Source organism: Hypanus sabinus, chromosome 2, assembly GCF_030144855.1.
Source record: "Hypanus sabinus isolate sHypSab1 chromosome 2, sHypSab1.hap1, whole genome shotgun sequence".
Classification (NCBI taxonomy): domain Eukaryota; kingdom Metazoa; phylum Chordata; class Chondrichthyes; order Myliobatiformes; family Dasyatidae; genus Hypanus; species Hypanus sabinus.
This window is the reverse complement of record NC_082707.1, coordinates 11,081,807-11,094,918: the sequence shown is the minus strand read 5'-3', so window position 1 is coordinate 11,094,918 and position 13,112 is coordinate 11,081,807. Positions and strand designations below refer to the sequence as shown.

At 43.5% G+C, this 13,112-nt stretch overlaps 1 protein-coding gene across 1 annotated transcript in view; it reads right to left on the bottom strand.

The window, feature by feature from the left end:
- The window catches only part of LOC132406420 (AP-2 complex subunit mu), a 78,984-nt gene extending 74,077 nt beyond the window's left edge, over window positions 1–4,907 (bottom strand). Inside the window, exon 1 of the mRNA XM_059992058.1 lies at window positions 4,791–4,907. The gene's annotated coding sequence lies outside the window, so the exon portion shown is untranslated. The remainder of the gene's footprint in view (window positions 1–4,790) is intronic.
- Window positions 4,908–13,112: the final 8,205 nt, after the last annotated feature.

Here is a 13,112-nt window from a genome sequence, read left to right as displayed (position 1 = left end):
TAAAGCACACAGACAAAATGTAGGAGAAACTCAGCAAGCTTGGCAGCATCTATGGACTGCTGAACTCCTCCTGCATTTTGGGTATATTGCTTTGGATTCCCAGCATCTGCAGATTTTATTGAGCGTTGAAAGGATGTCATGTTTGAATGGTTATCAGTGGGGAGGAAACAGGATTGCTCCAAGAGCAGCTCTCAATGAGTTTCTACATCAAAAGGAGATAACAGGTCAAATTAAAGAAGCTGTTTAGCTCTTAGGAAGATATTATACCAGTAAAGGTAATGCATCAAACAAGTTAAAACCAGACCAATGCACCAGCCATCATTGTCAGTTAATTAGCCAACATTATCAAAGACGTCACTCACCCAGACATTCTCTCTTCCCCTCCCATCAGGCAGAAGACATAAAAGCCTCAAAGCAGAGACCAAGGTCAACTTCTATCCCACTGTTATCAGACTATTGATCCCTCAGTATGATTCTTGACCACCCGGCTATGGCCCTTCACTTACTCAGTAACTGTGACACTTTATCCTGCATCTGTTATCGTTTTACCCTTGTACTACCTCAATGCACTGATACATTGAAATGATTGCATAAATAACATGCAAAACAAGGTTTTCACTGTAACTTGACACATGACCAGAAAAAGCCAAACCCTGGACGCAAAAAAAATGCAGCCTATTAAATGTGATGATAAGGGCAAATACTAAAATATAAATACTACTTCATCAAATATATTTATACACTTGTATTCTATCTGTACTCTGCCAAGTAATGAAAATGCTGAGGAAAGCTAATACATCCCATGCCCATCCCCAAGCCTTTATGTTATTCAATAAGACCTGCAGAAATTGTTTCCAAACTTCTACCATCTACTGCAAGTAAAACTGTGTTCTAACTTCATCCTAAATGGCTAGCTATAATATCTTATTTATTTTATTCAAGGATAGAGCACAAAGCAGGCCTTTCCAGTCCAGCAAGCTGCACCATCCAGCAACTAATCCTATTTAACCCTAGCCTAATCACAGGACAACTTACAATGATTAATTAACCTATTAACTGTACATCATTTGGATTGTGGGAGGAAACCAGAGCACCTGGAGAAAACCCACATGGTTCACAGGGAGAATGTACTCCTTTGTACATTCTCCCTGTATATGAGAATAAGAGACATTGGCAGAATTGAACTTGAAATGCCCTTAGCTGTAATAGCCTGGCTTTAACCATTACGCTATTATTAGGCCCTACTTTCCATGCTCCCTAATCAGAGAAAAATATTCCTCACTACCTAATCCATCATTTCCTCCTAGTTTGACCAAATCAACCACTAGAATAATTTCTAAGATCTACAACACTTATGCTAACTTAACAGTTGAACAGCAAGTATCACATAGAGTTCATTATTCAAGTGACATGCTGCAAGATGTTCAAACGCTACTAGGATAAATTGACAATGGGCATGGATAGGGACAGCAAAATGCCATATAGCTAGCCTCTACACATCTCTGGTACAGAGAATTCCAGATATTCAGCTCCCTTAGGCACAATCAATGGTAGCCATCTCTCCAGATTTGGTTCAGGTACCACACCATGGACTGCAGCACACAAAAATCAGGTTAACATTCTAACTCCAGTCAATTTACATTCACAGCTGCCAAGATACGTTACTTTGACTACATCTAGTGGTATCAAGGAGGGAATGGCACCCAGTAACATTCCCCTCATTGAAAGGTAGCAATGAACCTTGGCATTCAATGCAGCTGGCAGAAGGAAGGAAACAAGTACATGACTCAGTGCCTCATTTCAGAAGGAGCTTCTCTGGCATTCACCCTCTCAGTGCAGCACTGGCGATTAATACATGGGGCCCAATGGGCTAGTCACGAGCATACTACTGCATTGACAGGATGTCAGTCATACAGCACAGGAAAAAGTCCTTCAGCCCAACTGACCCTTGCCGATCAAGATTCCTATCTAAACAGGTTCCATTTCCCCAAATTTGGCCCAAATCCTACTAAATCTTTCCTATCCATGTACCTGTCCAAGTTCCCTTTTAAAGATTGTTACCTCAACCACTTCCTCTTGCTATCAATTCCACATACTGATCACCTTGTCTTGGTGTAAAAGTTGCCCTTCAGTTTCCTATTCAATCCTTCCCCTCACATCCTGAACCTATATCCTCAAGTGAAGACACACAAGATTGCAGATGCACAAAGTGCTGGAGTTGCTGGGAAGATGTTGGAGACAATTATGAAGATAAGGTCTCTGGGTACTTGGAAGCACATTATAAAATAGGCTGTAGTCAGCATGGTTTCCTGAAGGGAAAATATTGCTTGACAAACCTGTTGGAATTCTTTGAAGAAATAACAAGCAGGATACTATAGAGAGAGTGCAGAGGAGATTTACAAGGATGTCGCCTGGATTGGAAGACATACCTTATGAGAATAGATTGACTGTACTTGGCCTTTTCTCCTTGGAGGATGAGAGGTCACCTGATAGAGGTGTATAAGATGATGAGGGACATTGATTGTGTGGATAGCCAGAGGCTTTTTTCCCAGCTAACATGAGGGAGCAGGGTTTTAAAGTGCTTGGAAATAGGTACTGAGGGGATGTCAGGGGTACGTTTTTCACAGAGTGGTGGGTGCATGGAATGCATTGCCAGTGGCAGAAGCGGATACTATAGGGTCTTTTAAGAGCCTCTTAGATAGGTACATGGAGTGTAGAAAAATAGAGGGCTATGTGCTAGGGAAATTCTAGGCAGTTTCTAAAGTTACATGGTTGGTACAACATTCTGAACCGAAGGGCCTGTAATATGCTGTAAATTTCTATGTTCTATGAACTCAGCAGGTTGAGCTGCATCTATGGCATCACAAAAACAATGTCGTGCTCAACATCAGCAAGACGAAAGAGCTGATTGTGGACCTCAAGAAGGGGAAGTCAGGAGAACTAACACTAGCCTTCATTGAGGGGTCAGCTGGGTGAGCAGTCTCAAATTCTAGGTCCAAACATTGAAAACTTACAGCACAACACAGGCCCTTTCGCCCACAATACTGTGCCGAATATGTACTTACATAGAAATTACCTAAGGTTACCCATAACCATCTAGTTTCCTAAGCTCCATGCCCCAACACTTCAAAGCAATTACAAATAAGGCACGTCAACAGCTCCGCTTCGTTAGAAGTTTGAGATTTGACATGTCACCAAAAACATTTTCACCAGATGCACTGTGGAGAACATTCTGACTGATTGCATCACAGCGTGATACAAAAGCTTCCAATGCACAGCATCACAAGAAGGTATAGAGGGTTTTAGACTCGGCCGGCTCAACACGGAAAAGCTTCCCCATCAAGGTCATCTTCAAGAGATGCTGTGTCAAGAAGGCAATATCCATCAATAAGGACCTCACATGCAGGGCATACTCTCTTCTCGTTACTACCATCGAAAGATACAGGACCCTGAATACCAATGATCAACAACACAGGAGCAGTTTCTAATCCTCTGCCATCAAATAACTGAATGGTCTATGAACACCATCTCATTACTCCTTTGCACTCTTTATTTTAGCAATTTATAGATTTTATGTTTTCCAATGTGGTGCTTCCATGAAACTATAAATTTCGTTCACATTTCAGAATCAGGTTAAATATCACTGGCATATGTTGTGAAATTGTTATTTTGCAATGCAATTCATAAACAAAACTATCTATGACAATAAGAAATATATGCATTAAAAATTAAAGATGTTGGGCAAAAGATAGCAAGGTGGTATTCTTGGATTGGTTCATTGTCTGTTGAGAAATCTGATGGAGGAGGGAAATAACTACTCCGAAACATTCAGTGTGTCTTCAGGCTGCTGTACCTCCAGCTCAATGGGAATATTGTAATAATCTGATTCCAAGGGAAACCTTAATTGGCATTTCATGCCAAGACCCTTCACTTGGACTAGATAACAGTCCAGATGAAGGCTGACGACATAAAATGTCAACTGTCCATTTTCATCTGCAGATGCTGCCTGACCCAGAGTTCCTCCAGTAATTTGTGTGTGGCTCTATGCCCCACAGTTTCTCACTCCCCAATTTTGTCTTTACACTATGCACCTCATGATTACCCTACTATAAGATCACCCCTCATTCTCCTACAAGTTCTAGCCTGCCCAAACTCTGTGCTCCTGCAACAAAGTAGTGATGAAAGACCTCGTCCCCTTCCCTTCACAGACGCTGCCCCTCCGCAGAGGCTCCTCCAACATGTTGTGCGTTTTGCACCAGATTTCCAGCATCTGCACTGTCTCCTATCAAAGATTAATCCATGCAACCTTAGCAGCTGTATTCCATCTCTCCAGTATGGTCGGGCAGGGTAAAACTAGATACAATATTTGCTGGTGCAGCCTCGCCATTGGCGACAAGCACCTAAAGGATAGGGGCGCACCCTGAACTCGCAGCAGCAGCAGCAGCGAGAGGCCGGCTAGTTGAAGTCTCCTCACCAACAACCCCAGGTCGGAAAGCAAGGATAGGGGTCTGCCAACTGAAGTACCGGCGTCCTCCAACACCTCCAACCCTACCCCAAAATCCAAAGACGTATCGACGCCCACCAGCCGCCGAACAGGGGAGTTGATGTCCTCACCATCCCCACCCCCTGGGACCACCCTCCACAAAATGTCCGCTCTCGGCCTTGCCGGGGGTAGCAGCGCTGTCCAGCGGCGAAGGCCACGGGGAATGTCCGAGCGCCCGAGTGTGGCAAGGGCCACCTAGCGCAAAGCCACCGCAATGAGTGAAAACCCCGGCTCCCCCGTCTCTCACCTGCCGGTGCTTCCGGCTGCTCCTCACAAAATGTCCGCCGCCGCCCTCCTGCCCGGGCTCAGCTGGCGTGCCGGTCACGTGACGACAACACGCACAAGACGTCAAGACGCCTCCGAGGAGTTAGTCACGTGACATCGCCCTGCTCATCCCTCCCACCCTAGATCTTCAATGTCCAGTTTCTTCTGGGCTAATACACTCCAAGGTGGTTTTCCTGGTAGAGTGCAGGAACTTCGATTATTTTATTTTATTTTCATTGATGCTTCCACGGCGATTACAATTCATACGTATTTATGAACGCCCATTTCAAAACAATTTATAGTTTCCCAACGTCATTCAGCTATACCGTTCATGTTTATTGTCATAGGCAAAAACACCATGACACATACCCAGAATATAAACTCAAAGGTAAATACCCAAAGAAGAACACCAAGACCCATGGTACGAACACCAGCTTCAAGTTCCTGGGTGTTAAGATTTCTGAGGATCTAATCTGGTCCCAACATATCGATGTAGTTATAAAGAAGGCAAGACAGTGACTATATTAGGAGTTTGAAGAGATTTGGCACGTTTACAAATACACTCAAAAACTTCTATAGTTGTACCATGGAGAGCATTCTGACAGGCTGCATCACTGTCCGTAATGAAGGGCTACTGCTCAGGATGGAAAGAAGCTACCGAAAGTTGTAAATCTATCCAGCTCCATCTTGGGTACGAGCCTGCAAAGTACCCAGGACATCTTCAGGGAGCGGTGTCTCAGAAAGGCAGCGTTCATTATGAAAAACCTCCAGCACCCAGGGTATGCCCTTTTCTCACTATTACCATCAGGTAGGGGTGTGGTGAACTACATATACCTGTCTGACACACCCCCCCCCCCCCCCCCGACTGCTCCTGTGGCTCCTCCCACAGACCCCTGTATAAAGGCGATTGGAGGCACTGCTCCTCCCTCAGTCTCCAGGATGTTGTATGGTGGTCTCTTGCTGCTGACTGCTCTCTTCCGTGAATAAAAGCCTATATCTCGCCTCACGTCTCTTAGAGTTATTGATGGTGCATCAAGGGGTACGAAAGCCTGAAGGCACGCACTCAGTGATTCAGCAACAGCTTCTTCCCCTCTGCCATCTGATCCCAAATGGTCATTGAAGTTTTGGACACTACCTCACTCTTTTAATATACAGTATTTCTGTTTTTGCACATTTAAAAAAATCTATTCAATGTACATAATTGACTTACTTGTTTATTTATTATGTTTTGTTTTATTTATTATTTTTTTCTCTCTCTTCTACATTATGTATTGCATTGAACTACTGCTGCTGAGTTAACAAATTTCACGCCACATGCCGGAGATAATAAACCGGATTCTGATTCTGATGCAGTAAACACACTCAAAGTGAAAACACCATGATACACACCCAGTGTGTAGAAACATAGAAAATAGGTGCAGGAGTAGGCCATTCGGCCCTTCGAGCCTGCACCGTCATTCAATATGATCATGGCTGATCATCCAACTCAGAACCCTGTACCTGCTTTATCTCCATACCCCCGGATCCCTTTAGCCACAAGGGTCATATCTAACTTCATCTTAAATATAGCCAATGAACTGGCCTCAACTGTTTCCTGTGGCAGAGAATTCCACAGATTCACCACTCTCCGTGTGAAGAAGTTTTTCCTCATCTCGGTCCTAAAAAGGCTTCCCCTTTATCCTTAAACTGTGACCCCTCGTTCTGAACTTCCCCAGCATCGGAAACAATCTTCCTGCATCTAGCATGTCCAATCCCTTTAGAATTTTATACGTTTCAATAAGATCCCCCCTCAGTCTTCTAAATTCCAGTGAGTATAAGCCTAGTCGATCCAGTCTTTCTTCATATGAAAGTCCTGCCATCCCAGGAATCAATCTGGTGAACCTTCTTTGTACTCCCTCTATGGCAAGAATGTCTTTCCTCAGATTAGAGGACCAAAACTGCACACAATACTCTAGGTGCAGTCTCACCAAGGCCTTGTACAACTGCAGTAGAACCTCCCTGCTCCTGTACTCAAATCCTTTTGCTATGAATGCCAACATACCATTTGCCTTTTTCATCACCTGCTGTACCTGCATGCCCACCTTCAATGACTGGTGTACAATAACACCCAGGTCTCGTTGCATCTCCCCATTTCCTAATCGGCCACCATTCAGATAATAATCTGTTTTCCTGTTCTTGCAACCAAGATGGATAATCTCACATTTATCCACATTAAATTGCATCTGCCATGAAGTTGCCCACTCACCTAACCTATCCAAGTCACCCTGCATCTTCTTAGCATCCTCCTCACAGCTAACACCGCCGCCCAGCTTCGTGTCATCCGCAAACTTGGAGATGTTGCATTTAATTCCCTCGTCTAAATCATTAATATATATTGTAAACAACTGGGGTCCCAGCACTGAGCCTTGCGGTACCCCACTAGTCACTGCCTGCCATTCTGAAAAGCTCCCACTCTTTGCTTCCTGTCTGACAACCAATTCTCTATCCACATCAATACCATACCCCCAATACCGTGTGCTTTAAGTTTGCATACTAATCTCCTGTGTGGGACCTTGTCAAAAGTCTTTTGAAAATCTAAATATACCACATCCATTGGCTCTCCCCTATCCACTCTACTAGTTACATCTTCAAAAAATTCTGTAAGATTCTTCAGACATGATTTTCCTTTCACAAATCCATGCTGACTTTGTCCGATGATTTCACCTCTTTCCAAATGTGCTGTTATCACATCTTTGATAACCGACTCTAGCATTTTCCCCACCACCGATGTCAGACTCACCGGTCTATAATTCCCCGATTTTTCTCTCCCTCCTTTTTTAAAACGTGGGGTTACATTAGCCACCCTCCAATCCTCAGGAACTAATCCAGAATCTAAGGAGTTTTGAAAAATTATTACTAATGCGTCCACTATTTCTTGAGCTACTTCCTTAAGCACTCTGGGATGCAGACCATCTGGCCCTGGGGATTTATCTGCCTTTAATCCCTTCAATTTACCTAACACCACTTCCCTACTAACATGTATTTCCCTCAGTTCCTCCATCTCACTAGAGAAACATGCCTGTGAAACTGTGAAACACACCTAGTGCGTGAACAGCGTGAAACACACCCAGGGGATAAACACTGTCATACACAGTGTGTAAACCCTGTGATACACACTCAGAGTGTAAACACCAATACAGTATACGCAGCCGGTGTGTAACACAAGGATACACACCAGGGTGTACATACCATTTTATACAACCAGTGTGCAAACAGCATGACACACCCAGGGAATAAACACTATGTATCACACCCAGGTGTGCCAACACATTGATACACATCCAGGGTTTAAACAGCATAATACACACCCAGTGTGTACACACCACGATACACAAACAGTGTATAAACAGCATGATAGACACTCAGTGTGTAAACACCATGATTCACACCATGACACATACCTGGGGTATAAACACTATTAATCACACCCAGGTGTGTAAACACCCTGATACACACCCAGGGTGTAAACAGCATAATACACACCCAGTGTTTAAACACCATGGTTCACACCCAGGATGTAAACGCCATGGTACGCAACCTGAGTATAGACACTATGATTCACACCCACATTGTAAACCCTAAGGTACACACCCAGTGGGTGAACAGCATCATGCACACCCAGCGTGTGAACACAGTCATACACACCCAAGTGTGTAAACAACGCGATACACACCCAGGGTACAACACCGAGATACACACCTAGTGTATAAACACTGAGATACGCAACAAATGCGTAAACACCATGATTCACACCCATTGTGAAAACAGCATGATACACACCAGGGTATAAACACTATGATACACACCAAGTGTGTAAACAAAATGAGGCACACCTAGTGTGTAAACACTATGACACATACCCAGTAATTAGCACTATGATATGGTAATTACCCAGGTGTATAAACCACCTGATACACACCCTGTGCCCCAACTCTGAGGGGCCAAAGGGTCCAAAGTAGCCCCCTCCTTTTTGAGAATCGCAAGATCGCTATTAATTCAGAGAGAGACGTTTGGAATGTCCTGGCCCCTCAGCGATACAAAGCCATGGGAAACGGCCATTGTCTCTTGGAGACGGAATTGGGTATTGAGTACTGTGCTATTTATTTGAAGCCCTCAGGGAATGACCAAAAGTGGGCTGGTTGAGGGGTGGCATCCCTCCACCCTGATTGACATCTGAGACCCTGTGAGTCAGCATAAAAGAGGGTCTGGGGAAACAACCCCTTTAGACGCACCAGGAGAAACACTGGAAATCCCGTGACAGCGTTTAATAGCGACAGCCGGTGGAAGGCCCACCTGTGTCCTTTCCCGTTGCCCGGGATTGAGGCCTTACCACGGAAGACGGCTTAGCTAAGGAAGAGATCACCACCGACGACATTTCGAAGGATCAACATCATAAAAAGGAAAACTGGCAAGTTCTAAAAACATTGTCTCTCTCTCTCCAACCAAAGGCTGCAGCCTGAATGAACTGAAGTGACTTTTATATTTCCATCGGACAATACATTATCCCCTAGACAACGACAGAGCTATTTCTTAGTGATTATTATTATACCCGCGCTTTTAGATTTAGTATTGATGACGTATATTATCTGTATGTTTGCATTGATATTATTTTTGTGTATTTTTATCAATAAATACTGTTAAAAATAGTACCATCAGACTTCAATGGACCTCTCTATCTTTGCTGGTAAGTGACCCAGTTACGGGGTACGTAACAGTGTAAACACTGTCATACACACAGGGTATAAACACCACGATACACACCCAGGGTGTACAAAGCACAATACAAACCAGTGTGTAAACAGCATGATGCACACCCAAGGGAAGAACACCCTGAAACACACCCAGTGTGTGAACAGTGTGAAATGCCCCAAGGGGATAAACACCATGATACACACCCAGGGTGTACACTCCACGATACACAACCAATGTGTACATACCATGATTCGCACCCGTTGTGTAAACACCAGTATAAATACCCAGGGTAGGAATATTGTGTGAGCTTGGTTTTCCAGCAACAACACCTGCTTTCCAAGCATAAATTGAACTTAAATTGTCTTTAGCATTTTGATTTGTTACCCTCATCACATCTATTTTCTTTTTTTGAATTGCTGCTCTTTAAGTAAATATTGTCAATTTATTAAGGTTGTTGTCTATTGTTGTATAGTTATTAAATACATTTAGTGGACCATCTTTACGTACAGATTCCAGATGTTTGAGTCATTGTTTAATTGGGGTGGTCATTTATTTGGGACAACTCTTAAGGAACAAAAACTAATTGAGAAAGTAACTGGGATGCTCTTCTTTTCTTTGGGATGCTATGCTGCTTAATTGGTGCTGGAAACTGTTGCCAAACAGTTGCTAACTGGTGTCAGTCGAGTGCCCCACCACACGTTGGACACCACACTATGCTTTGAGCAGTAACCTGCTAATTAGCGTCAATTGCATGGGCTTGTGCTGAAATAGTAGTGATTTTTGTCACTGATAGTTGCCGAGAAAATAAGCAATACGGCAATTCAGAACTGTATTGCTCACTACAGCATCAAGCATTCAGGCTTAGAGATGCCAGAAATGGCCAGGAGTGAAAATGAAATGATTTCACCACTTCAACAAGTTAGGAATTATGAAGAATTTAAAGGCATCTTGAACATTACAATGAAAATGAAGATTTGAAGAATGCAGTCGCCTGAAGCATTGTATGAAGGCGGTCCATTATCTGCATAAGACCATAAGATATAGGAGCAAAAGTAGGCCATTCAGCTCATTGAATCTGTTCTGCCTTTCAATCATGGGCTGATCCGATTCTTCCAGTCATCCCCACTCCCTTGCCTTCTCCCCATACCCTTTGATGCCCTGGCTAATCAAGAACCTACGTACCTCTGCCTTAAATGCACCCAATGACTTCGCCTCCACAGCCGCTCATGGCAACAAATCCCACAGATTTACCATCCTCTGACTGAAGTAATTTAGAACTGCATCACAGTTCTAAATGGACGTCCTTCAATCCTGAAGTCATGCCCTCTTGTCCTAGAATCCCCTATCATGTGAAATAACTTTGCCATATCTAATCTGTTCAGGTCTTTTAACATTCGGAATGTTTCTATGAGATCCCCCTCATTCTCCTGAACTCCAGGGAATACAGCCCAAGAGCTGCCAGACGTTCCTCATACGGTAACCCTTTCATTCCTGGAATCATTCTCATGAATCTTCTCTGAACCCTCTCCAATGTCAGTATATCCTTCCCAAAACTGCACATAATACTCCAAGTGTGGTCTCACAAGTGCCTTATAAAGCCTCAAAACCACATCCTTGCTCTTATATTCTAGATCTCTAGAAACGAATGCCAACATTGCATTTACCTTCTTCATCACCTGGAGGTTGTCAACCTGGTATCCTGCACAAGGACTCCCAAGTCCCTTTGCATCTCTGCATTTTGAATTCTCTCCCCATCTAAATAATAGTCTCCCCATTTATTTCTTCCACCAAAGTGCATGTCCATACACTTTCCAACATTCTATTTCATTTGCCACTTCTTTGCCCATTCCCTGTCTAAACTATCTTAAGTCTCTCTGCAGACTCTCTGTTTTCTCAGCACTACCTGCTCCTCCACCTATCTTTGTATCATTTGCAAATTTAGCTACAAACCCATTAATCCCATAGTCCAAATCATTGACATGCATCATAAAAAGCAGCAGTCCCAACACTACCCCCTTTGGAACTCCACTGGTAATCGGCAGCCAGCCGGAATAGGATCTCTATTCCCACTCTCCGTTTTCTGCAGTAGGTGCCTGCACTGATTTTGTTAATTTACAGTCGATCAAAAGAACATGAATTCCTCGGTCGGTAACTTATTGGAATTAATACACAGTTTTATAGCAGTGTGGACTTATTGGTGGTGTTCTAATTTGTCCTGTATTTCATTTAAATGCTTACTCAGTTGAACAGTTGTATGTCTTTTTTATACCTTTTAACTGTTTCCATGAATCTTTGCTCATTGGGGCAGCAGTTTAGTCGGGCTAAAATGTACTGATGCCAATGTGTCCCAATTAAATGGAACACACTGTAGATCATAAAATATATTTAAGCTACCTCATTTAATATACTTAAGATACAGTTAACTAGATTATTGCATCGCAGAGGAATGAAGACTTCTGGGGGAAAATGCATGTAGGTGGAGCTCAGTCCATGGCCAGACCGGCCATGACTCCATTGGATGGCAGAGAAGGCTCGATGAGCCGGGTGGCTGACTCCTGCTCCTATTTCCTATGTTCCTTATTTTCTCATTGGAGCATTGGAGAATGAGGGGAAATCTTATAGAGGTGTGCAGATTGTTTAATTATTTAATGATACAGCACAGAGTAGGCCATTTGGGCCCTTTGAGCTATGCCACCCTATCAACACCCGACAAAGCCACTTAACCCTAACCTAATCACGGGACAATTAACCTACCCGGTACGTCTTTGGACTGTGGGAGGAAACTGGAGCACCAGGGAAAAACTTAGGCATTCCACGGGAGAATGTACTGAGGGTGCTGGAACTGACCTCTGGACTCCAAAATGCCCCAACCTATAATAGAGTCACGCTAACCGCTACACTACCATGGTGCCATGTTAATTAGGGATATAGACAGGGTGAATGTACACAGTCTTTTTCCCAGGGATCAAGAGCAAGAGGGCATAGGTTTAAGGTGAGAGGGGAGAGATTTAATAGGAACCTGAGGGCCAAATTTTCTACCTTGAGGGAGGGTGGTCAGCATATGGAATGAGCTGCCAAAGGATATCATTGGGGCAGGAACATTAACAACATTGCAAGAGTATTTGAACAAGTTGATGTATAGGAAGTGGGATTGTGGGCACATGAAGTCAATTGGCTCTAATTTAGACAGTAATCTTGGTCAGAAGGGGCCAGATGGGCTGAAGGGCCTGACTGTGCTATATTGCTCTATGATTTTGTGACTCATCATCTCTGCCGAGATTATTCCTTAACAGCGGAGAATTGCCTCATCAGAATTGCTTTGTTTCAATGGTACGGCAGTCATTGAACTGTCCATTCTTGAGTGACACGGCAGCAAATCCAAAAGACTGAAGAGAAAGGTTAAGATCTATTTGTCACATGCACCTCGAAACATACAGCAAAATCATCATTTTGTATCAGTGACCTACACTGTATGGGGCTGAGCTTGAGGAAACCCACAAGACTCCTACAGACAGTGGCAGGAATTGAACCCAGATTACTGGTGCTCTAAAGACTAACACTAACTGCTACACTA